Below are 26,790 nucleotides of genomic sequence, written 5' to 3' on the forward strand. Positions count from 1 at the left end.
TGAATGTCTAAACTCGGTGTTTGCAGCTAAATCTTGTGTCCCAAACCCATCACTATCTCTACCCACTTTACCCAGTCGCACCCAACTGTCCCTGGACTCTGTATCCTTTTCTCCTGACAAGGTGGAGAGCTTGCTTTCAAACCTCGAGTCAGATTCTGCAACCGGTCCAGACGGCATCAGCAGCCACGTGTCCTCAAAGCCTGCTCTTCTGCTCTTGCTCACCCTCTCTCTGTTCTATTCACCCTCTCCTTTTCCCAAGGTCATCTGCCATCTGCTTGAAATCTGCTAACATCACTGCCCTGCATAAAAAAGGTGCAAAAACAGATCCCTGTAACTACAGACCAATCAGCCTTCTCCCAATCATCAGCAAGGTTATGGAATCCATCATTGCTTCAGACATGAAATCCTTCCTCTTCTCCAATGGCTTGATTTCCAATCATCAATTTGGTTTCAGACCAGGTCACTCTACCCTGGATATGCTGCTACTGCTCTCCCATCAATGGATGGAGGTCCTCAATGCCAGACAGGAAATCCGAGCCGTATCCCTGGACATATCACGTGCTTTTGACACAGTCTGGCACCCTGCCCTACTCACCAAACTCTCTTCCCATGGTATTCAAGGCCATCTCCACTCATGGCTGCAGAACTTCCTCTCCTGTCGCAGTCAACGTGTGGCCCTAAATGGAGTTCTTTCATCCCCTCTTCCTGTGCAGGCTGGAGTTCCTCAAGGTAGCGTTCTGGGCCCTGTTCTTTTTCTGGTTTTCATCAATGATCTCTCGGACTCTCTGGAAAATCCTCTATTTCTCTTTGCCGACGACTCCACCCTCTGCCGTACCATCTGTCATCCCTCAGACCGGCAAGCAGCAGCTTCTTCGCTCACTGCAGATCTGGATAAAATCACAAACTGGTCCAACACGTGGAACATGTCTTTCAATCCACACAAATCTCACACTCTCACTATGTCTCTTCGAAAGGACCGTTTACAAAACCCCCCATCCACTTTCTCAACAATCCTCTGGAAGAAGTCTTTTCTTTCAAGCTTCTGGGTCTCACTATCTGCCATGACCTTTCCTGGGAAAGTCACATTTCCAACCTTGCCTCAAAAGCCAGTCGCCGACTGGGAATCCTCCGTCGTGCAAAGTCCTTCCTCGGCCCTCTTGAGCTCTGACTACTTACAAAGCTTTTGTCCGTAGCCTGATGGAGTACTGCTCTCCCCTCTGGGCTGGTGCTCCTGCCTCCCACCTTTCTCGACTTCACGCTGTCGAAACCAGGGCTTTTAAGATCATTGGCATCTCCCGCAATGAAGCTGAGTCTTTGGGCCTCTCACTCAATCACCGCAGGTTGGTCGGTGGTCTTTCTGTCTTCTACCGACTCCTCTCCAGCCTTGCCCCCCTGCTCTCTCTGCGATTTGTCCCAACCACATTTCCACAGGGCGCTCAAGGTCCGCCAACAACCCCCTTCTGGTAAAACTACCAAAATCACGAATCACTGCTCATCTTCACTCTTTCATTCCTCTTTTTCCCGCCTTTGGAATAAACTTCCTCACTCTATTCTTTCCCATTCTTCCCTCCAGGCTTTCAAAACAGCTGTTCACCACCACCTCTTATCTTCCCCCATCCAAATCCTCGATCTTTTCTACCCCCGATAATCCACCCATGCCCACTTCCTTCAATTCTCCTGCTTTCCTTCCTGAAAGTCCCTGTAATGTCCATCTTCTCCTCGCCATGTTCCCCGTCCCATCCCCATCCCTCTCCCTTCCACAGTTCACCTGTGTCTGTTCCCCAATGTTTTGTCCCTTCCACTCCCACCCCTCTTGTCTCATGCCTCCTTGCTGTGAGTTGTGTGTTAGCTCTCATACGAGCCTCGACCAAGGTATACAAAAAAAAAAAAAAAAAAAAAAAAAAAAACCCGTTGTCTAGTGGGAATACATGTCATTTATGCGAGCTGCGACTCTTCAGGATAGCCGTTTTTCTTTTACTATCTTTATTTTGGACCAACCGCCATGATTACCACCACAACCACAACATCAACCACCAACCACAACGCCGCTTCACCACAACCGCCACGACCTTCACGTCACACCTCGCAACTGTAGCATCGCCACCGTTCTTGCGCCGCCTGTGGGTACCGGTGTTGGACTCGTGCAGGGCGCGCGTCGAACAGCGGGTACAAAATCACGGATTTTGTGCTTCAAAAACGGATCAAAAACGACACACGCCCACTTTTTGCCGTCCAATCGGTGAGCGAGGGGCGATTTGGCCCCGCCTCCAGGACGATCGATATATGCAAATTTGTGGATCAAAAAGCCTTCACGCCCACTTTTTCTCGGGCCAATGGGGAGCGAGGTGAAAGGTCAAAGGGAGGGGGTCAAAGGCGAAGCTACGGGGGGATAAAAGGACCGTGTTCGTCAGTCAGGAGAGTCCAGAGGAGGAGAGTCCGGAGAGTGGAGAGTCAGAAGAGTCCAGAGGAAGAGAGTCCAAAGGAGAGAGGAGAGTCGGAGAGTCCAGAGGCGGAGAGTAGGAGAGTCGGAAGCAGAGGGTCAAGACTTCGCGGGCGGTGGAGCTGCTCGTCGTGTGCGGAACGGAGGGGACGGAGCTGTGGAAAGGCGGCGACACCAGACGAGGGGGTGCTCGCGTCGTGCAGGGAGCTGCACCCGAGGGAGGCCGACAGCGCGACCTGGCCGAGGTGGAGACGCACACCAGGGATAATAAAGATCCTCTATACCCCGAGCATCAGCAACCCCCTCCTGTTTCCCCCCGCGCTGAGATAGTGCGACCAAGGGGGCCCCTTTCCCACCCCCTGCCAGACACTGCCCGCGAGGCCCGCGGGGTTGCGGCGCCATCGCCGCTCCGCGTCTCATCACCAGACGGGTAGGCGCGACCCGGTCTCGGCCTCAGGCCCGCCTCATTCTTGGGGGTATTCTTTTCCTTGGTTTTGGGTATGTGTTGTCAGCGCCGTCTGTGAGGTAGAATTGTATAAGTGTTGCCGTGTGCTCGGTAGTCGGTATTAGCTCTGCATTGTGTTTTCGCTTCTATATTTGCTTTTTGTGTAAATGGAATTGTGTTTTTTCTGTGTGCTTTTGGTGGAATTGTATATGTGTGCTTCCCGTGTGCCGCGAATAAATGTGCTTTGTGTTGAACTGTTTCCCGCTTCGCTTCGTCTTTTCCTTCATTGAATCCTCATCTTGCTTCACGTAAAGGGTTGGTAGTGGGCTGAATACGCCCGATAATTAATCGAACCGTCGAGGTCGACGATAACACCGCTCGTTTATTCTGATAGTACGGAACGGGTCGCTTAAGTGGCCCGTGTCCGAAGTCGACCTGCGGCGAGGTGCGATCGCCCGGTCTACCCTCCGCGTGGGTACTTAGGTAGGTCGAATTTGGCGAGCAACCCTATCCCACGCGGGGGCTGATTGGTTCGATCGCGGTGAGACCGAAAGGTCCACCCGTGACTGGTTCCCGGCGTTAGTCCGAGAGGGTCACGACTGGATTGTCCGTCCGGTGGGCGACGTGCCGCGATTCGAGTTACGTGGCCGTCAGCACGCCGGCGGGCGCGAATCCGCAACAATATATATATATATATATATATATATATATATATATATTTATATATATATATATATATATATATATATATATATATATATATATATATATATATATATATATATATATATATGGTTATATATATATATATATATATATATATATATATATATATATATATATATATATATATATATGGTTATATATATGGTTATATATATATATATATATATATATATACATATATGTATATATGTATATGTATATATATATATATATATATATATATATATATATATATATATATATATATATAGATACATATATAAGCCTGGTGTTGGCGCAGTGGTTAGGGCAGCGGCTTGGGATCCAAAAGGTCCTGAGTTCAAGCCCCGTTGGTCCACTGAATTAATACACCAGGGGGTTGACTCAGCCTGCCATCCTTCCTAGGTCGGCAAAATGAGTACCAGTATACTGGGCCGGTGTATACCCCGGTTAAAATAGGTATACCATATCCATGTGTGGTAAGAGGCGACCAGGGTTGCGTCAGGAAGGGCATCCGGCATAAAACATGTGCCAAATCACTATGCGGATCATACGGATTATCCGCTGTGGCGACCCCTAACGGGAGTAGCCGAAAGAAGAAGATATATATATATATATATATATATATATATATATATATATATATATATATATATATATATATATATATATATATATATATATAACCAAGTCGAAAACACCAGGGGGTTGACTCAGCCTGCCATCCTCCCGAAGTTGGCGAAATGAGTACCAGTTGTACTGGGCCCGATGTATACCCCGGTTAAAATAGGTGCACCATATCCCTGTGTCGTAAGAGGCGACCAGGGTTGTGTCAGGAAGGGCATCCGGCGTAAAACATGTGCCAAATCACTATGCGGACCGGATGATCCGCTGTGGCGACCCCTAACGGGAGCAGCCGAAAGGAGAAGAAGATATATATATATATATTTATATATATATATATATATATATATATATATATATATATATATATATATATATTATAGATAAATTATATATACAGTATATATACAGATTTTTACATTTTTCTATGTGTATATTTATATACGTGCAATGTTCATATATATATATATATATATATATATATATATATATATATATATATATATATATATATATATATATATATATTGTTGTGGTTACCAGATTCGCAAACCACCATTCAGGTCCCTTAGGTGAGGTATCTCGGTAAGTGCATGTGTAGTTAGGCCCAAACCCGTTGTCTAGTGGGAATACATGTCATTTATGCGAGCTGCGACTCTTCAGGATAGCCGTTTTTCTTTTACTATCTTTATTTTGGACCAACCGCCATGATCACAACCACAACATCAACCACAGACCACAACCACCCTGTCACCACAACCGCCACGACCTTCACGCACACCTCACAACCGTAGCATCGCCACCCGTTCTTGCCCCGCTGTGGGTACCGGTGTTGGAATCATGCAGAACGCGCGTCGAACAGCGTGTACAAAATCACGGATTTTCTGCTTCAAAACGGATCAAAAACGACACACGCCCACTTTTTGCCGTCCAATCGGTGAGCGAGGGGCGATTTGGCCCCGCCTCCAGAACGATCGATATATGCAAATTTGTGGATCAAAAGCCTTCACGCCCACTTTTTCTCGGGCCAATGGGGGAGCGAGGTGAAAGGTCAAAGGGAGGGGTCAAAGGCGAAGTTACGGGGGGATAAAAGGACCGTGTTCGTCAGTCAGAGTCGGTCGGAGAGTCAAGAAGAGGAGAGTCGGAAGCAAAGGGTCAAGACTTCGCGGGCGGTGGAGCTGCTCGTCGTGTGCGTTGGAGTCGGAACGGAGGGGACGGAACTGTGGAAAGGCGGCGACACCAGACGAGGGGGTGCTCGCGTCGTGCAGGAAGCTGCACCCGAGGGAGGCCGACAGCGCGACCTGGCCGAGGTGGAGACGCTCGTCGCACATAATAAAGATCCTCTATACCCCGAGCATCAGCAACCCCCTCCTGTTTCCCCCCGCGCTGAGATAGTGCGACCAAGGGGGCCCCGTTCCCACCCCCAGCCAAGCACTGTCCACGAGGCCCGCGGGTTGCGGGGCCATCGCCGCTCCGCGTCTCATCACCAGACGGGTAGGCCCGACCCGGTCTCGGCCTCAGGCCTGCCCCATTCTTGGGGGATTTCTTTTCCTTGGTTTTGGGTATGTGTTGTCGGCGCCGTCTGTGAAGTAGAATTGTATAAGTGTTGCCGTGTGCTCGGTAGTCGGTATTAGCTCTGCACTGTGTTTTCACTTTTATATTTGCTTTTTGTGTAAATGGAATTGTGTTTTCTTTTTTCTGTGTGCATTTGGTGGAATTGTATTTGTGTGCTTCCCGTGTGCCGCGAATAAATGTGCTTTATTGTTGAACTGTTCTCCCGCTTCGCTTCGTCTTTTCCTCTATTGAATCCCCATCTTGCTTCACGTAAAGGGTTAGTAGTGGGCTGAATACGCCCGATAATTAATCGAACCGTCGAGGTCGACGATAACACCGCTCGGTTATTCTGATAGTACGGAACGGGTCGCTTAAGTGGCCCGTGTCCGAAGTCGACCTGCGGCGAGGTGCGATCGCCCGGTCTACCCTCCGCGTGGGTACTTAGGTAGGTCGAATTTGGCGAGCAACCCTATCCCACGCGGGGGCTGATTGGCTCGATCGCGGTGAGACCGAAAGGTCCACCCGTGACTGGTTCCCGGCGTTAGTCCGAGAGGGTCACGACTGGATTGTCCGTCCGGTGGGCGACGTGCTGCGATTCGAGTTACGTGGCCGTCAGCACGCCGGCGGGCGCGAAGACCGCAACACTGGTGTCAGGAGTGGGATACAAATTCATCGCCCTCCTTACGGCACTGGTATCGGAGAACGGGACAACGGGCTCTCCTGTCTCCAATTAAATTCACGGGAATCGGTCCAGGGGTGAGAGAAGCGACCCCCGATTCCCTCCAAATTACGAGCGAGCAAATTAACCCTTCACGAGAAGCAAGATGGCGTCTCAAGGCGAGCGGGAGCCGGGGGCATAGGGAAATGGATGTAGAATGTGTAGAATCCATGGCTCAGGATGGAATCCCCGAGCAGGAAATGTTGATTGCGCAGGAACACGGACTCGCCCAACTGAACCCAGGGCCCGAGGTGGGTGCGGCAGCGGCCGCGGTGTATGACACCTCCCCCCCCCCCCTCTCCACCAAAACCCTTCCCCCACCCCTGCCGAAACCGCCCAGCTGGGTCCATCCAACATGGCCCTAGCTTAGCCATGCTGGCGACAATGAAGGAAAAGATGAATGCGAAAATGATCGAAAAGATGGATGCGAATACACAACAAATGAACAAAAAGATGGATACAAATACAAATGAAATGAAAAACGAAATGAACAAGCAAATGAATGAAGTGAAAACGACGATGGATGCGAATACACAGCAAATAAACGGAATGGAAGCAAACATGAAGGAAGAAATGAAAGAGCTACGGGGTGAGACGCAGAACATGGGCCGATGCCTGCAGGCGGGCATGAAGGCCGTGACAAAGGAAATAAGAGTTGGGACAAGGGAGGTAAAGGGTGAAGAGTTGGCAGAGACACGGGAGATAGAAAAAATAGAGGAAAGACTACACGAGGAAGACGGGGTAAGTGACGCACACACACACACAGAGGTAGTGGAGGATAATGGGGGTGAGCTGGCGGACTGGGTAGAGACCCAGTGCGAGCACCTGGATGGCCTCCTCCAGGAACGAGGGGAGGGAGTATGCCCCCTTGAGGCGAGTCACGACCAGGTGAGTTCGGTCGTGCTTTGCGAGGTTGAGAGGACGGGTGCTGTGGACGGGTGCACGGCGAGCTTGGGGGGTATAGAGGCCCCGGAGACCCTTGTGGGGACACAAATCCCCAGTGTGGTTGCCCCTGTGTGTGTGGTGCAAGGTGTGAGTGCGTCCCCGTGTGTGGAAAGCGACCCCGTGTGTGAGTGGTGTGGTGGCGATGGAGCCAGAGTACGTGCTTCCCAGCACGCCGTGCGTGGATGAGGCACCGTGTGTGAGTGTCGCCGTGTGTGTGAATGAGGAACCGCGGGTGAGTGCCCTCGCGTGTGCGAGTGAGGCACCGCGGGTTAGTGCCCCCGCGTGTGTGGGTGAGGCACCGTGTATGGAAGAGACCGCGTGTGTGAGTGTCGCCGTGTGTATGAGTGAGGTACCGCGGGTGAGTTCCCCCGCGTGTGTGGATGAGGCACGGAGTGCGAGTGAGGAACCGCGGGTGAGTGCCCCCGCACGCGTGAGTGAACGGCCGTGTGCAAGGTCGCTGTGTGCCAGGGAGACCGTGTGTGTGAGAGAGCGGTATGAGAGGGAGATGTCGGTTGGCATGCGGGAGCACGCAGCCGCGTCTCCCGGTGTGAGTTTAATGGTGTGGACTGTGTGCGTCGTAACACGCAGGTGTGCGTGTGTGGAATGGAGACGGAGACGGCGACATGGGAGGAACGAAAGCCGAGTAGCGGCTGTGGCTGTTTCGAGGACCGTGCCGGGTTCACCCAGCAGTGAGCACGCGGTTCGTGCTGTGCAACGCACGAGACCACCACGTGCTCGCTTGCGAGAGTGAAGTCCCGGTCCGGAAACGCACGCGGTGGATTTGCCGATCCCGCGGACGGACAAAGTTTAGGCAGGTAAATGGATTTGGACCGGACGGGTTCTCCACGCGATCGTGTGTGTTAAGCTCCAACGGGCAAAGCACATGTGTTCGCGTGGGGAACCCCTCGAGACGTGGGGCTTGTGTTTTTTTTTTATGCGCACGGTGACGCCATGGCTGCACGTGGGGTTGGAATTCGGCAGGAGGGGTATCTCTGCCGGATGGTCCCGTCCAAGGAGGGACGAGGAACACGTGCAGCTGCATGACGTCACGGCCAGGTGCAAAGTGCGCGAGCTCTGAGTTGCCGCGCAGGTGCTGCGCATGAAAAAAAAAAAAGACAGCAAGCCTCACTTTCGGGTGTACAGGATTCCTGGGCAAGGGGTGAAAGACCCCCTTCCCTGGGCACAGGATGAAAACTAGTTAGGGGGAAGGGTTAGCTTAGTTAGACCGACTTCATGGGGCAGGGGTAAGTCCTCATGGAGTCCGTGGAATGGATTAGTTAGAGGGATTGTAGCCAGATTTAGGTTGGGAAATAAAATGATTTATTTGGAGGACAGTGACAGACTTGTGGATGTGTAGAGGGGACGTAGCTTAGCTACGTAGTGTTAAAAGGAACGTGCTACTAGTGTAAGGGACGACGTGGGAGCACGAGTTAGTTAGGGGAGGTAGATAGAAGGATGGCAGAGTTCAGTGGTGTGTGTGTTGAAGAGTTGGTGAGTTATGAGGTGAAGACATGATGAGTGAGTGAGGCCAGCGGGTCTGTGTGAATGGAGCGAATGGGAATGCATGGTGCGATGAGTGATTGGGGGGGAGGAGTGACTCCCGCCCAAGGGACCCCGGGTCAGAGTAAAGTGAGTTAGGGGTTAGTCAAATTGAAAATGGAGGTTGTTTTGTTGTTGGTGGGAAAGTAGGCTCGAGACCCATTTGGAGGGTGCAGGAGCCCTGTTGACGGGCTTGGGAGCGTGGCTGCGAAAGGTGAGTATCGCTGAGTGGGTACCCCGGGCACCAGGCTAGTCGGCCGCGGTAGAGCCATGGGCCCATGGGGGGGCCGGGATAGAGTAGTGGGCACGGGTGCGCCTGCTTGGTGCGGGGGCCCGGGCGCCATTAGGCCGCGTGGGCAGTGTTGTGGGCACGGGTGACCCTCGGAAAGGGGCCCGGGAGGCCGGCCTGCCACGTGTGCGTTTCAGGGGAGGTGCCATGGGGGGCACTCCCGGTGTTAGGGAGCTGGTAGGCTCGGAGGCAGTGTAGTGCCCGGGGGGTGCCATAGCGGGAGAATCGGCAGAGGGTCGTGCCTGCCAAAGGGAGCCACGTGTCCCAGCCAGGAGACCGTGTGAGGGCACGGAGAGAAAATTGGGGGGCGAGGCCCGAAATTGTGAGGACACCAACACAGGCGACGGGAATCTGGGTTGTTAGAACCAATACTTTAAGCGAGAGGCGCTTGTTGAAAGCCCCGGGGTAGTTTAACAGTTAAATGGTTAGGGTAGATTAGGAGATGTACCCCTCCGCACCATCCATCCCCTCGCTGTCGTTGTGGGCCGCTGGACCCACTTGGTGTTAAGATCGCCGAACTCTGGGGAGGCCATTCTGAGGCTTCGTTGGGCCTCGACACAGGACGTTAGCTCTCCCTTATTCCCCTCCGGGAAGGGAACGTAGGGGTTGGGAGTAGGCTAGGTGACAGAATAGGTTAGCCGAACAAGGACGATAAAGGGGGTTAGGGGACGATTTATAGTGGGGAAGTAAAAATAAAAAAAAAACAAAAAAAAATAAGTTGGGGCTAAATTGGGGTTTGACAAATTAAGGGAGTGGGTATGTACAGTGACAGGCAAAGGCGATAGGTTGGGAGGGAGACAGGTAGGTAGGTCCGAGCCCGCCTTCCAAGTGGCCAGCACCACCGCACTCCCTCCACCAACCTCCATTGAACGGCAAAGGCTGGCCAACTTCATCTGCTGGCTGTTTTTCTTCGAGGCCTGTGCCGGCCAGTTCATCTGCTGGCTGTTTTTCTTCGAGGCCTGTGCCGGCCAGTTCATCTGCCAGCTGTGTTTGCCTGCAACGGTCTTCTTCTGCGGGCTGTGTTTGCCTGCAGCGGTCTTCTTCTGCGGGCTGTGTTTGCCTGCAGCGGCCTTCTTCTGCGGGCTGTGTTTGCCTGCTCACCTTTGCCATGCCATGCCCACTGCCCACGTTCACCAGCCCCGTTCAATTTTTGCTTTGCCCCCCCTGTTCATTTCCATGTGCGCCAGGATCAAGGCAACAGTTTGCAAGCTGCAAGAACTGCCCTGTTGGCAGCTACAACACGGGCCTGCAGTGGCAGCCCGTGCACCGTGTTTGTGTTCATGCATCCATTCGTTGTGCTCATTGCGTGTGCCACTTGAGCTGGCACGGAGACTGCGTTGTGCAGCCCAAGCACCGTTGTGGTTCACTGAGTTCAGTTCAAAAGGGAAGGCCTTGGACTGCGTGTGAGCAGCCAGCCACGTTCCCTGTCACCTGCATTGTTTGAGTCAGAGACTGCATGTGGGCAGCCTGGCTCCCTGCTAACTGCTTTTCTTTTGCAGAGTTCAGTGATCCTGGGCCATGGTTTAGTGTAAAATTTGTAAGTTAAGGTAAGATGTACTGTACATATGAGTGCGCGGCCGGCATGTTTGTCTTAGCGCCGGCAATTTTATTTAAGTCGTCCGTGTGAGTGAGTTTGTTTAGATAGTTACGCAGCCCTCAGGTTATTTATTTTGGGGACACGAATACCATGAATGTCGCACTCAGGGATCCGTAGGTAAAATGTACTAGGGGAAAACTACACATGATGGCACACGAAAATTTGACGACTCGGGACGAGTCTGTAAAAAGGGAAGGGGGTAGTGTTGTGGTTACCAGATTCGCAAACCACCATTCAGGTCCCTTAGGTGAGGTATCTCGGTAAGTGCATGTGTAGTTAGGCCCAAACCCGTTGTCTAGTGGGAATACATGTCATTTATGCGAGCTGCGACTCTTCAGGATAGCCGTTTTCTTTTACTATCTTTATTTTGGACCAACCGCCATGATCACAACCACAACATCAACCACCGACCACAACCACCGCTTCACCACAACCGCCACGACCTTCACGCACACCTCACAACCGTAGCATCGCCACCGTTCTTGCCCCGCTGTGGGTACCGGTGTTGGACTCATGCAGAACGCGCGTCGAACAGCGTGTACAAAATCACGGATTTTCTGCTTCAAAAACGGATCAAAAACGACACACGCCCACTTTTGCCGTCCAATCGGTGAGCGAGGGCGGTTTGGCCCCGCCTCCAGAACGATCGATATATGCAAATTTGTGGATCAAAAGCCTTCACGCCCACTTTTTCTCGGGCCAATGGGGAGCGAGGTGAAAGGTCAAAGGGAGGGGGTCAAAGGCGAGTTACGGGGGGATAAAGGACCGTGTTCGTCAGTCAGAGTCGGTCGGAGAGTCAAGAAGAGGAGAGTCGGAAGCAAAGGGTCAAGACTTCGCGGGCGGTGGAGCTGCTCGTCGTGTGCGTTGGAGTCGGAACGGAGGGGACGGAGCTGTGGAAAGGCGGCGACACCAGACGAGGGGGTGCTCGCGTCGTGCAGGAAGCTGCACCTGAGGGAGGCCGACAGCGCGACCTGGCCGAGGTGGAGACGCTCGTCGCACATAATAAAGATCCTCTATACCCCGAGCATCAGCAACCCCCTCCTGGTTCCCCCGCGCTGAGATAGTGCGACCAAGGGGCCCGTTCCCACCCCCAGCCAGGCACTGTCCACGAGGCCCGCGGGTTGCGGGGCCATCGCCGCTCCGCGTCTCATCACCAGACGGGTAGGCCCGACCCGGTCTCGGCCTCAGGCCTGCCCCATTCTTGGGGGATTTCTTTTCCTTGGTTTTGGGTATGTGTTGTCGGCGCCGTCTGTGAAGTAGAATTGTATAAGTGTTGCCGTGTGCTCGGTAGTCGGTATTAGCTCTGCACTGTGTTTTCACTTTTATATTTGCTTTTTGTGTAAATGGAATTGTGTTTTCTTTTTTCTGTGTGCATTTGGTGGAATTGTATTTGTGTGCTTCCCGTGTGCCGCGAATAAATGTGCTTTATTGTTGAACTGTTCTCCCGCTTCGCTTCGTCTTTTCCTCTATTGAATCCCCATCTTGCTTCACGTAAAGGGTTAGTAGTGGGCTGAATACGCCCGATAATTAATCGAACCGTCGAGGTCGACGATAACACCGCTCGGTTATTCTGATAGTACGGAACGGGTCGCTTAAGTGGCCCGTGTCCGAAGTCGACCTGCGGCGAGGTGCGATCGCCCGGTCTACCCTCCGCGTGGGTACTTAGGTAGGTCGAATTTGGCGAGCAACCCTATCCCACGCGGGGGCTGATTGGCTCGATCGCGGTGAGACCGAAGGACCCCCCGTGCCTGGTCCCCGGCGTTAGTCCGAGAGGGTCACGACTGGATTGTCCGTCCGGTGGGCGGCGTGCTGCGATTCGAGTTACGTGGCCGTCCAGCACGCCGGCGGGCGCGAAGACCGCAACAATATATATATATATATATATATATATATATATATATATATATATATATATATATATATATATATATATATATATATATATATATATATACATACATACATATATATTCATATCTATATATATATGTGTATATATATATATGTATATATATATATGTATATATATATATATATATATATATATATATATATATATATATATATATACATATATTCATGTATTGGCAAGTATAATATTTGTTTCTTGGACGATTGTGAGTATCTCCTTCCTAAAACATTTTTAACACACCTCAGATTGGACACGTTAAGTTCCATCTCATGTGTCATGTTAAGCTTTTGTACTCTCATCGTATAACTTCTAATCCTGCTCGCAATCGTTAACAAACAATACAGAACGATAAAAAGGATCTTTTAATTTCTGTACGTAAATGAACTCAGATTTTGCCTTGAAATTGAACAAAATTTCACATTATGAATATGACCTACATTGATGAGACGAGTCTGCTTTTTCACTTCTATAACTTTGGAATTAACTTGTTTCGAAATTTCCTATTTTAATTCACCTGTTTGTAAGGGTTCACTTCATACACTGTGGGGTGGTGCCTGTGGCAACTAAATTATGTTGCTTATATATGTATGATAATTATCAATCGTTGAGTTCACGCATCTTTCTTCCAAAAGTTCTTGTATACATTGGGATTATACAAATTCATAATAGACCAGTGTTTAAAAGTTTTTTAAAAACATATATCATAACTTCTTTATAGACCTGAATAAAGTGTCCCCTTGGAACGAGAAATGATTTCAAGGGAGTCCGCTATAAAGTAACCAAAGCTGTATTAGATCTCTGCAGACCAATTTATTCATGATAAATTATTATTGCAATTCATAATGCGCATGCTTCATACTCTCGTCCATAGGTGCTTACATGTACCCAACGGTGTCTTTTGATTTGAGTCGGCCACTGTGTGCCGGTAGCCTGGCCAAAATCCAAATTCCTGTCCTTGGCTTATTCTGAGAAGACAACAAACCTTCTTCAGTATATCTTCCTGTAATTGCCCATGCATGAAACTATACTTTGCCAACAACGAATTTACAATTGGGAGAATGGTATACAGTACTTATCAGATCAGATAAAATTGCATTAAAAATATCAATACAATGCCGAGACAAAGTCATGCGTTCCACAACAAACTATACTGGAGGCCTTCTCCAGCCTGGTGTTGGCTCAGTGGTTAGGGTGGCGGCTTGGGATCCTCGGGTCCTGAGTTCAAGCCCCGTTGGGCCACTAAATTAATACACCAGGAGGTTGACTCAGCCTGTCATCCTTCCGATGTCGGCGAAATGAGTACCAGTTCCAGTGTGTGTACTGGTAGAGGGGCACTGCATCAGCGACTAAGTCGCGCTTCAAGAAATGATAGCTACCCCGGCAGCTAAGCTACCATACGACCACCAGAGGCCTTCTGATGCTATTCATCTTTGTTGGTGGCAAGGCGGCTCAGGCTGGGAAAACAAAGCTTAAGGCTAAGGCTTTTCCTAAAATCCATCTCCGTTTGGGCTCTTTCACTGGCTCGGCTCTGCAATATAGGTTAAAGATAAAATGGGATTGTCTCAAGTCTTTGTAGCAGATGCACCTGAGGTCATTACTGCTAACCTTCACTCAAAAGGCACTGAGTTGGCTTGGTTAGACAGGCTCATGGGAAAACTGTTGTTGCTGGTGGTTCCTGGACATTTCCAAGAACAAGCTGCTCATCAAGGTAGTGGAATAACCATAAATGAGATCCGAATCAGTGGTTTCTGGATTGTTGGAATGAACTCGCTAGTCTCAAGTTACATTTCAAAAATGTGCACTTTGTTGAAGACTGCGAGCTGCAGCCCAAGAACAAAAGATGGCTGATTTGCCCATGGATTGACTGAATCATGCCCCACTTTTCACATAATGTGTAGTGGATTTATTTGAGCATGGTACATCAAGCCGGTAACCAACTTTACGATGAGCTGCTGAGGATGCTGATGTGTGAAGCCACAGCCATCATGAGCAGTCGCCCCCTGACAGTTGATAACTTGAATGATCCCAAATCACTTTAACCCTTTTCACCGAACCAGTTGCTGACAATGAAGTCCAAAGTGATAATACCACCTCCAGGTATCTTTCAAGATGCCGACCATAAGCGATGGAGAAGAGTTCAGTTCCTGGCAAACCAGTTTTGGACAAGATCAAAGAAGGACTACCTTCAGAACATAACTTCAAGGCAGAATTGGACTGCTCCTCGCCACAACTTACTGATTGGAGATGTGGTACTGATGAAAGACAAAAACCTGACACGTAACTATTGGCGGTTAGGCCGAGTTATCGAGACCTACCTGGATGAAGACCAGCATGTCTGCAAGGTTAGGGTAACCATTGGTAACAGATTGCTGAATGTGAAAGGTCTTCGTCCTCATCCCTTTGTCTCACTTGAATGACCGATATACAAGCTTGTGTGAATCTTGAAAATGATTGTTGTGATTAAACTATACTGTGCCTGTTAGAAATTGGAGAAACTAATTTGAGGAGGTATGCACAGTGACATGACAGAATTAAATAGACACCATGATTTTTGAAGAATTTATTTCTTGAACATTTGAAGTACATTTGAAACATTTTACTACATACACTCGTATTTTGTAGACTTGCGATTTGCAGATTTTTTACGCTTTTACTCTTTCAGACATAGAACTAACGAGTTCCGAAATTTTCTCTTGTGGGATTTCTGCACGGGCTTCACGCAAAAGGTTGAGGAATTCTGCCCATGATGTTGGTTTCCTGGACTTTTTCCGCACAGCTCGATCCAAGATGGCCTGGAGGTGTTCAATGGGAATCATGTCAGGAGACCGACTTGGCCATGGAAGTCACTTGATCCCATTTCTGTCCTGCCATTCTTTGGTCTTTTTTGCAGTGTGGCCTAGAGCTCCTTCTCCCATGAACAGAGTGTTGTTTTTGACCATCTGACCAGTGGAGAAGATGGAGAGACGTCCATCCTCAAGGATAGAAATGTATATGGTAGAGTTGATGTTGCCAACACACTCCACAAGCCCTGACCAACCAACACTCCAGATTGCTCCCCACACCATCACTGAAAAACCACCGTGTTTGACAGTTGGCTGCAATCGGTTCAGCGAACTCTTGACTGGGAAGTCTCCAGACCTATACGCATCCACTGTCAGAAAACTGAGCAAATTGTCACTCATCTGAAAAAATACAGTTTGCCAAATCTCCAAGGGTCTGGTGACCATCTCGTCAGCCCACTTCTTTCTCCTTTCAATGTTGGCTGGTCTAAGAAGAGGTTTTCTCCAAGCTGCTCTCCCATAGTAGCCCAGTTGATGAAGGTACCGCACGGCAGTTCTTGAGCTAACTTGGACCTCCTCTGCAGCATCTGCTGTCTTGCAACGGGTAGTTTTCTCAATGGACCACTTGACAGCTCGAAGACACCTTTCTGAGGACCCAGATTGACCAGAACGGGAAGCTGTGGACTCCTGGCCTTCGCTGGTGAATTGCACACTCACCCGATTGACCATATAAAACGGATTGCCAAGGTTCTGAGCTATCTGATGCTGGCTGACTCCAACTTCCGATTGGCCAACAATTCATCCTCTTTGAGAATCGCAAAGGTTGTGTGCTCTCTGGGTTCGAGGCATAGTTAATTGTCGTACGCAACCCAGGAACTCGTTTATGCAAATAAATAGTTGAATATTAGTACAAATCGATGAGTAAAACTTGCTTGAAACAGATGAAATGAATAAATTGATGATGTCTATTTCCTTCTGTCATGTCTCTGCAATGTCAGTCATGTAATGATATTTGTCGGTTAGTAAAGATTTACAATAACATTAATGTTCTAAGTGGATGTTCTTGGAAGAGCTCGGAGCGAAGGGTCTTGGGTGCAGCTCAGAATGGATGCAGATGTATTCTGGGAAGCCAAAAGTTTAGGCTCTCAGTGAAGCTTAGGCTTTTCTGCGAAGCTGACAGCTGCTGCAACCTTACATCACTCTGCAAAGCTTACATCATGTTGCCAAGCTTATACTGCATTGTGAGGATCATATCAAGCCACGAGGACATCGGTGTGACCAGGCCCATTCTACATTTTATCTACATGCAAGTGCTACACATTAAGGAGGATTAAAGTGGTCAATATGTCTCTCTATGTAGCTAATTGTAAGACTTTATGTTCTAAGAACGATTGGAATGTATTTTGTACGCATTTTCATGTTAACGTATTGCACGTCACATACATTTCATTCCATTTGCATACCGTATTTCGATGCCATTTGAGGTCTGTTTCCTCTTCGTTTGATTCATTGTGTTTGATTTATCGTGGAACTGGCATGCATTTCTGAAGTATTGTTGTCACAAAACAACAGCATTCCTTTACAGTTTCACGGAGCTTTTTGGAGCTTTCACAGAGCTTTACGAAGCGATTTGAAGAACTTTCTCCAAGCTTCTTTGGGAATGAATAAATGGCCAAAGGTTTCTTTATGAACACTACTCCTTGTGTCTATATCTGCGTACGAGATCCAACGAACCTGCGATAATACAATTACGAAACCCATAATGGCAAATAAGTGCTTGCTGCTGTTTTATTTAGGATATATACATATATATATATATATATATATATATATATATATATATATATATATATATATAAATATATATATTGGGATTATATATTTTAACAGTAAAATTTTTTATATTTTTTGCCAGGTCGCTTTTTATTATATATTTTTTATCATTATATTAATATAATATTTATATATTATATTAGATTATATATTTATGTCTTGTATTTAGTCAATTGAGGGTATCTTAAATAGCCAGGTCGCTGCTAGATATTGTGCTGCTGACGATTGAAAAAGTTTAAATCAGTGATTTTTCTTATCATACCTACTTCTGGTCTGACACGCTTTTACCTTGTGCTGATGTTTATGATCTTTCCGAGAGTCCACTTGTGCTAATTTCAAGTTGTTTTCCATCATATGATTTTCTGGAGAATTCTGAAAATGGTGTTTTCATTTGCATATAACTTGTGCACTTCATATTCTGCAAAAAAAAAGTGGAAAAATATCTGTTCATCCGTTCATGGTGAGCATGATGTGGGTGAAATTTCCACAAGATCAGTTCGCTGGAAGCTACTGCTAAGACGTGGGGGGTAAGCCCAGATGAAGCAGCAGACAAACTGATCATTAGCAAACAGCCACACCTGTGTTCACGACATTTTGACCATGATCAGGTCACACCTGATTACAATGTAGTTGGAGTGTGTTGAGAATTTAGTTCGGTCCGTGTGCTCGAGTTGCTTTGATTTACATTTGTATGAGGGATCTGTTGGAGATAAGTGGTATCTAATATGATTTGACTCACTTGACTTAATTGCATAGGGCAATGGTCACCCTCTCGCAATCTGCATTCCAACCCATTTCCTCCACACTTGCACTCTGTCGCCCGCCAACCTTTCGGCCGCCAACAAAAGCAACCCCACATCTATCTCTTTGCTCGTCGTCCACTTGGCCTCAAATTGTTGAAGTTAGTCCTGTACGCCTCTTTTAGATGTTTATTTGGTTTGCTTTACATATCCAAATCTTTTGAGTTGTCTGGACTTGAGAACATCCATCATTGTGGTCTCCACGCTTAACACTCACCGAACTGCCTCATTTTGGATTTGATGGACCCTTGTGACTCCCAGAATGCACTGCAAGCATTTCATTTCAAACACTTGCAGTCTTTTGGTGTCTTCTTTTCTCAGAGTCCATGTCTCAGATCCATACACTGTTATTGGAAGCACTAGCTCCTTGTACACTCTTATTTTAAATTTCTGGTTTATTCTTTGACTATATTGATGTGGAAGAAAAATACTTATGTTCATGTACTCTCAATTATAATTGTTGCTGGTACTTTATAAATTTAATTTTTATGCTATCGTCGAATTGGTTGTCAGTAATGTTTCCCTCTACCCAAGAGTCTTTTGACCTACATATTGATAAAAGGAATGTCTTACTTTGAAACCAGGTGACCTGGTTGATAACACTGCAACTTTTGCCGCAATTGTGTCATTCTCTCCCTTCCACCCAAAGTGAACACGTATTGCAGTTTTGAGTTATTTTGCCTAATGCTTATCAGCTAATTCTGTAGTCTGTAGATGAGTTGCCAAATGTTTCACCCTCCCATTCTTTGGAATGTCACATTGTATATAAGAAGAATTGCTGCGGGCTTCTGTTTCAGTGAAGTCCATTCGAATGTTTCAGTGAATCATTCAATGTTCTTTCTCCGTATATATGAAATTAAAGATTTTTCTTTGGTATGCTGATCCAACTTGTGGAAATTGAGTTATTTTCCACCACATTGGCAGCCTCAGTCAGCCGAAGATTCGTGCCACTAGGGATATGTGACGTAGGACATCGGCCGAGCATGTGGGCACCTTACTTCCCAGGAATGTGAAATCATCCACGTTCAATTTGTTGGCTACTTATTTTAATTATTCTGTTTGAGGGTGTCATTAATTTGCATTTCTTTGCATGGATTTTCAATCCCAGTTTCTTGCAAGCACTGTCCAGTTCCTTTATGGCAAGCTCTAGAGTCTAGCCTATGAAAAACCACAGATACTGAAGTTGTATTGTATGCATACCAGACATCCAATGAGAAGGTGCTGGTGAGTTGAAGATTCGGATCCAAACTTTTTAACTCTCTCCTGATGAAATCGAGAATATGTTCAACAGAGTTATAGTGACAGAATGCAACCCTGTCTTTCGCCGACATTCACTGTGAACCACTCTGTCAGTTGTCCTCCTATCATGATTGCATTGTGTTGCATCGTACACATTTTTTATGACATAATATGTGTATGTAATACCAGCAGGGTGTGCTGACACATTGTGTAAGCATATGAGCCATGCTTCCCCATTGTCTCAGGTTGCTCACCTGCATTTGATTTTTCATTTTTTTATCTTCATTTTTTTCGTTTCATTTAATTATATTGTCATTTACAGATACTTTCCGACGGTTCTGTGATTTTTTTCCCCAGTGTACGGGCTTCGATATCCATCGACATGCAAAAAATAAGCTTTCTAAGTCACCCGGAAAGTCCCAATCTTTAATATCAGTCAGTGAGTCAGTCAGTGGTTAAAAAGAGCTTTATATATTGGATGTGCACTGACAAAAGCAGTGGTTGTAATCTTAGAGCAGAATCGAGTGAGGAGTACTGTGTAAGACCTACTATACAGGTGAGGCCAGCTAGAAGATGTGAAAACAAAGGCACTAAAAAAAGCACTACACATTAAGAATGCATGAACATCATGGGCCATTTGGCCAAGGACTGCAGCCAAAATCGAAGGAGTGAGTTGTCAAGCTCTGGAGAGAGGTGGAACGGCCTGGAAGGTGACACCAGCCAGTGGCAGCGGGCAGCCAATGAGAGGGATCCACTGCGAATGAGGATGGGCCATGAAGTTACATGAGTTATATCCATGCATGTGAGAAAGATCATGAGAATTGGGCTGAATATAGGTTTTGAGTTGAATCACAGTGAGAGCCTGGCAGTTCATGTGTGGGTAGTGCAGCCCACTTGCACCTCTCTTCATCTCCTGGCCTCCATCTCCTCCTCATCGTCATCGCTCCTCTTGTTTCCAGCCCACTTGGACAACACCAAGTCCTCACCGTTGTTCTCATGTGATTCTGGTATTTTTGGTGCCATTGTTTCTGGGTTTTAGTGTTGTTCCATTTGTGCATTAACTCCAATTTGTTTGTCTTTTGACCACCTGGTTTGTTCCATTTATTTATTTGCATCTTGTCTTTGAGCAATCCTTGGGGGAAAGCATACCGTTAATTAATGCAGTGTAAATGTGGCGATCTTCAGGGGTTGCACAAACCCCTCGCACAATGGGTGACATTACTCAGAATAAGAAACAATATATACATATATACATATATATATATATATATATATATATATAGTGCTACGGAAATGGCCCTTAAGGGAATACTAAATATAGAATTAGCTCAGTTCCCCCATTAAATTCATGTATGGATTGGTTGTTTGGTAAAAGGGACGATATGTGTGTGTCAGGCGGTGTAAAAGGCTGTGTTTTTATGTTAATACGGTGGTGGAACGAGATGATTCTTTTTTCCTATTCCCGTACGAGAGGAAGGGGTGCGGCTTAGAGAGAGAGGTGTGGCCTGGACAGGAAGTGACGCAAGGGGCGGGGCTTTTGGTCACTGAGTCGCCTGGAGAGGGGGTTGGTAAAAAGGAAACGAGAGAAAAAGGAGTTTTCAGTTGGAAAAGAGAGCCGGACGAAAGGAAAGAAGGGAAGCATCAAGTCAGTTTTTGGCGGTTTTGAAGACTGCAGGCGGTTGAGAGGAGTACTCGTGTCTCGAAGCGAGCAAACAAAGGAGAGCTGTGTGTGAGGAACGGCTGGGTTCTCGAGGCGTGCTCGCAGTCGATTCGAGACGAACGAAGGAGGCATCGCGTTGGATCTGCCGGGAGAGACGCTAACCCAACCTGCACATCGGTGATTTGACCGATAGAGGCACTGAGAGGACGAAGCGGGAGTCGGGCTTCGAGGCGGGAAGGCCGGAGAGGAGACGCCGGACCTTCGGACGGTCCTTACTCACCAACGGCGCGTCACGTTTGCCGATCCGCCTGTGGAACTCGGACCTCGACTTGGGCCTTGTATGGAGAACAGGCCAGGCCGGGATTTGTGTGCTGGACGGTGAGAGAGATCAGCTGAGGCCCATCTTCGACCCGACGTGAGGTCAGAGCGCACGGTGACGAAAGGAGGAGAATACCGCGCCGCCATCTTGCCGCGCAGCACGTTCGAGCGGGAGTTTGAACCCGTGGACACCACCGCTTGTTACGAGCGACATTCGTGCTTTTGGACACGGTCCTCTCGTCCATCAGACATCACCAAGTACTCTGTCTTGTCCTGCATGCTGTTTGTTTTGAACGTGTTGTATTAGGCATATTTCGTAGAATCCCCTCGAAACCTTTAGACCATGGTCCCCTAGTTAAGAAGGGGTAGATAGTTAGTATAACCATTGTAGTGTTTATTGCTTGTGTTGTGTGATCCCTGATGTCCCCAATAAATCTGGTTAATGCTGATGAAGTTGCCGCTATGGATTAATGTGTGTCGCGTCGAGAAACGATCCATTCGATTGGCATACAAGACCAAAAATGGTTACAGGCTGGTAGACTCCCCTCGGTCACTGACAAAGCCAGTCTGTAACTAGTGGTTCTATCTCCCCAACTGGTAAGGTACAGGATTACGTTGGTATCGCGATTAAAGACGCGTGACCCGAGGCCTGTGCTGAGCCGGCCGGCATTATAGACTCCCGGAGACGGCGGTGGCACCAGGGACCGGGTCAGATTCCCACCACCCCGGATCTGCAACAATATATATATATATATATATATATATATATATATATATATATATATATATATATATATATATATATATATATATATATATATATATTGTTGTGGTTGACGAAATTCGCAAACCACCATTCAGGTCCCGTAGGTGAGATATCTCTGTAAGTATATGTGTAGTTAGCCCAAACCCGTTGTTTAGAGGGAATAAATGTTATTCATTCGGGCTGCGACCCTTTTAGATAGCCGTTTTTCTTTTACTATCTTTATTTTGGACCAGCCGCCATTACTACCACCACAACCACCACCAACCACGTCTCAACAGCCATCACACAACAACCACCAACCGCAACGCTGCTTCACAACAACAACAATGCCAACAGCCACGACCTTTACCGTCACATCTCGCTCTCGCAACCATCGCATCACCGCCATTCCCACGCCGCTTGTGGGCACCGATCCTGGACTCGTACAGGGCGCGCACCGAGCAGCGGGTGCAAAAACACCAGCCTTTCCGAGAAATCGGATCAAGAATGATTCACGCCCACTTCTGTTCCGTCCTATCAGCGAGCGTGGGGCGATTTGGCCCCGCCTCCAGGCGCGTCGGAGTATAATCGCTATATGCAGATTCGCGGATCAAGAATGATTCACGCCCACTTTTCCTCTGTCCAATGGGGAGCGTGGCTCCGCCCCCGAGCCGTTCCTGATCCAAAAATCTGCATATGATTTCTCCTGTTGCACTATAAAGCGCCGAGCGCGGAGCGAATCAAGGCAGTTAAAAGGCAGTTGGGAAGAGTTGCAGAGTTGAGAAGAGAGAAGAGTTGGAGAGTTGTGGCGGCGGCGAAATCAGTCGAGAGAGTGTCTGTCGGGGTCCGGAGAGTCTGGAGAAGCCAAGGAGCTTTGTGGAGGTCTGCGCTCGTGTCAGAGTCGGGGAGCTGCGGAGAGGGGAGGCCGGGAACGCGGTCGAGGTCGCAGTGGAGTCGCTCGTCGCGGGACCCAAGCCAGCCAGATATCCTCCTTCCCCCGAGCATCAACAACCCCCCCCCGTTTCCCCCCGCGCTGAGATAGTGTGAGAAGGGGGCCCCGTTCCCACTCCATTCCAGGCAGTGCCAGCGAGGCCCGCGGAGTCGGGGCGCCGCCGCCATTTTGCGGCTCATCACCAGACGGGTAGGCTCGACGCGGTCTCGGCCCCAGGCCCGTCTGCCCCCTTATCGTTGAGGGTGGCCCCTTCTTTTTCTTTTGCTTTGGAGTATATGTGTTGTCGGCGCCGTCTGTGAAGTAAAACTGTATAAGTGTTGCCGTGTGCTCGGTAGTCGGTAGTAGATCTGCACTGTGTTTCTTTTGTTGCATTTGCTTTTTGTGCAGAATTGTCGTGTTACTTTTACATTTGCTTTTGGTGCATAATTGTTGTGATTGTATATGTGTGCTTTCCGTTTGCGGCGGAATAAATGTGCTTTATGTTGAACTGTTTTTCCCGTTTCGCTTCGTCTTTTCTTTTATTGAATCTCCATCTTACTTCGCGTAAAGGGTTGGTCGTGGGCTAAATACGCCCAATAATTAATCGAACCGTCGAGGTTGACGATAACACCGCTCGGTTATCCCGATAGTACGGAACGGGTCGCTTAAAGTGGGCCGTGTCCGAAGTCGACCTGCGGCGAGGTGCGATCGCCCGGTCTACCCTCCGTGTGGGTACTTAGGTAGGTCGAATTTGGCGAGCAACCCTATCCCACGCGGGGGGCCGATTGGCACGATCGTGGTGAGGCCGAAAGGCCCACCCGTGACTAGTTCCCGGCGTTAGTCCGAGAGGGTCACGACGGGATTGTCCGTCCGGTGGGCGACGTGCCGCGATTCGAGTTACGTGGCCACTCGCACGCCGGCGGGCGCGAATCCGCAACAATATGTGTATATATATATATATATATATATATATATATATATATATATATATATATATATATATATATATATATATACATATATATATATATATATATATATATATATATATATATATATATATACCGGGCGTAGTTGCGCCTGTAATCCGGCGACTCGGAAGCTTGGGTTGGAGGATCGCTTGAGGACGGGTGCTCTGCGCTGGGCCGCGTGATGAGAGGGTGTAGGGCAGCCCGGAATCATGGCGAAACCCAATCCATATCCCCGTGTCGTAACAGGCGACCAGGATTGCGTCAGGAAGGGCATCCGGCGTAAAACCTGTGCCAAATCGGTATGCGGATCATAACGGATGATCCACTGTGGCGACCCCTAACGGGAGCAGCCAAAAGAAGAACAACATATATATATATATATATATATATATATATATATATATATATATATATATATATATATATATATATATATATATATATAGATATCAGAATAAGAGACAAATTATACACACATTTAATATTCACAACAATCTTAAGAAATGCCTAGATTTATGGTTTAATTTTCTGGGCCCTGTTCTTTTGCTGGTTTTCATTTTCATCGATCTCTCTGAGACTCTGGAAAATCCTCTTTATCTCTTTGCTGATGACTCCACCTTCTGCCGTACCATCTGTCATCCCTCAGATCAGCAAGCAGCAGCTTCTTCACTATCTACAGATCCGGATAAAATCATAAACTGGTCCAACACTTGTAACATGTCTATCAACCCTGACAAATCTCACACTGTCACTATATCTCTCTGAAAGGACCGTCTACGTTCTCAACAACCCTCTTGAAGAAGTCCTTTCATTCAAGCTTCTGGGTCTCACTATCTGCCATGATCTTTCCTGGGAAAGCCACATTTCCAAGCTGGCCAAAAAAGCCAGTCGCCAACTGGGCATCCTCCGTCATGCAAAGTCCTTCCTTGGCACACCTGAGCTCCTGACCGCATGCAAAGCTTTTGTCCACAACCTGATGGACTACTGCTCTCCCCTCTGGGCTGGTGCTCTTGCCTCTCTCCTTTCTCGGCTTCATGCTGTGGAAACCAAGGCATTTAGGATAATTGGTATCTTCTGCGATGAGGCTGAGTCTTTGGGTCTCTCAATCTCTCACCACAGGAAGGTCGGTGGTCTTTCTGTCTTCAATGGTCTCTTCTCCGGCCTCGCCCCCCCTCCCCTGCTCTGTCTGAGATATGTCCCCCCTCCCCCCCCCATATTTTCCAAGGGCACTCAAGGTCTGCCATAAACCCCCTTCTGGTAAAACTACCAAAATTAAGAATCACTACTCACCTTCACTCTTATATTCCTCTTTTTCCCCTCCTTTCGAACAAACTCCCACATTCTCTTCAATCCCACTCTTCCCTCCAGGTCTTCAAAACAGCTGTTCATCACCACCTCTTATCTTCCCCCATCCAAAACCATGATCTTTTCTACCCCCGCTAATCCATCCCAAACCCACCTCCTTCAAATTCCTTGCTTTCCTTCCTGAAAGTCCCCGTCATTTAAGGACCTAAAAGTTATTGTCGTGTCCATCTTGTTTACCCTGTGTACCTCGCCCCCATCCCTCTCCCTTCCACAGATGTCCTTATATCTCTGTTACGTACTGTTTTGTCCTTTCCTCTCTTGCCACTCTAACAGCAAATTATGACGGTTAGAAATCTATGTGACTTGTAAAAAAACAAAATTTTCTTTCCACTTCTACAAACGTATTGCAAAATGGTCCGACAGGATGGTGCAGAGGTGGCGTACTTACCTTTGCACTGCCGAGTTTGGGTTTTATTCCTGATCTGACTCTAAATTCAAAAAAATTGTTGTAAGAACTACCCTTCCAGTTTTGTAACAAAGAAGCAAGAGCATCCATACCTAGTCTCAGATGACATTTCATCCTCTGTCCAATGGATCTCTTCAGTCCAATATATGTCTTCTGACTAACTATTAGAAGATGTAAAAAACACTATTTTCATTCAAAACGCACACACACCTGATTGAAATATTGTTGGATGAGCAGCGATTGTGCTTCTGTTAAGAAACTGTATGAACGTGACAAGGGATGAAGTTGATTTAATTTATTTATGTTGAGTAAAACAGCAAATTGTGATGGTTAGAATTTCCCAATTAATCCATCATGTGATTATTACTTAACTTCAGGTGCTCCAGGCAAACGTGCGGTAACAGACAAGCCAAGTGGCCGTGCACATTCACCACTGGATCATGGGTTTGTCTGAAAGGATAATCAACTGGACTCCTGAGCCCTGGGCTATGATCACATCACCGACGTGTCTCCTCGATACGCGATAAGTGCCGCCGGTGCTTTAAGATAACAAGTGCGAGGGACTCCCACGGTGGCCGCGCCCATTGGTGCGGTGTCCCCTTACGGGAGTCCAGCAGGGTCGCTGGCGCGGATCTCCGGGTCGGATTGGGCCACCCCCTTCGCCACCCCCTTCGCCTTTCTAAAGAGCTGCCGAAATGGCTCGACGCCTCGCATGAACGGTATGCAGGGCTTTGAAGGTATGGCTTTCTCACGCTACTTCATGTCGACAAAACTCGAACAGTCAGCAGAGTTACAGGGCCTGCATCTTCACTCCAGAATAACACTTTCCTCAAGTTCATTGTGCATAACAAAAGTTGTAAAAGTACTAAGATTGATATAACTGCTATTGAAAAATATTTTGTACATATTGCGTACAAAAGTGGGGAGAGAGACTGAGATAGAGACGGAGATGCAGAGATAGAGATAGAGATATA

This window comes from Eptatretus burgeri, chromosome 6 (genome assembly GCF_056783735.1).
Source record: "Eptatretus burgeri isolate ZD-2024b chromosome 6, Ebu_testis_v1, whole genome shotgun sequence".
NCBI lineage: Eukaryota > Metazoa > Chordata > Myxini > Myxiniformes > Myxinidae > Eptatretus > Eptatretus burgeri.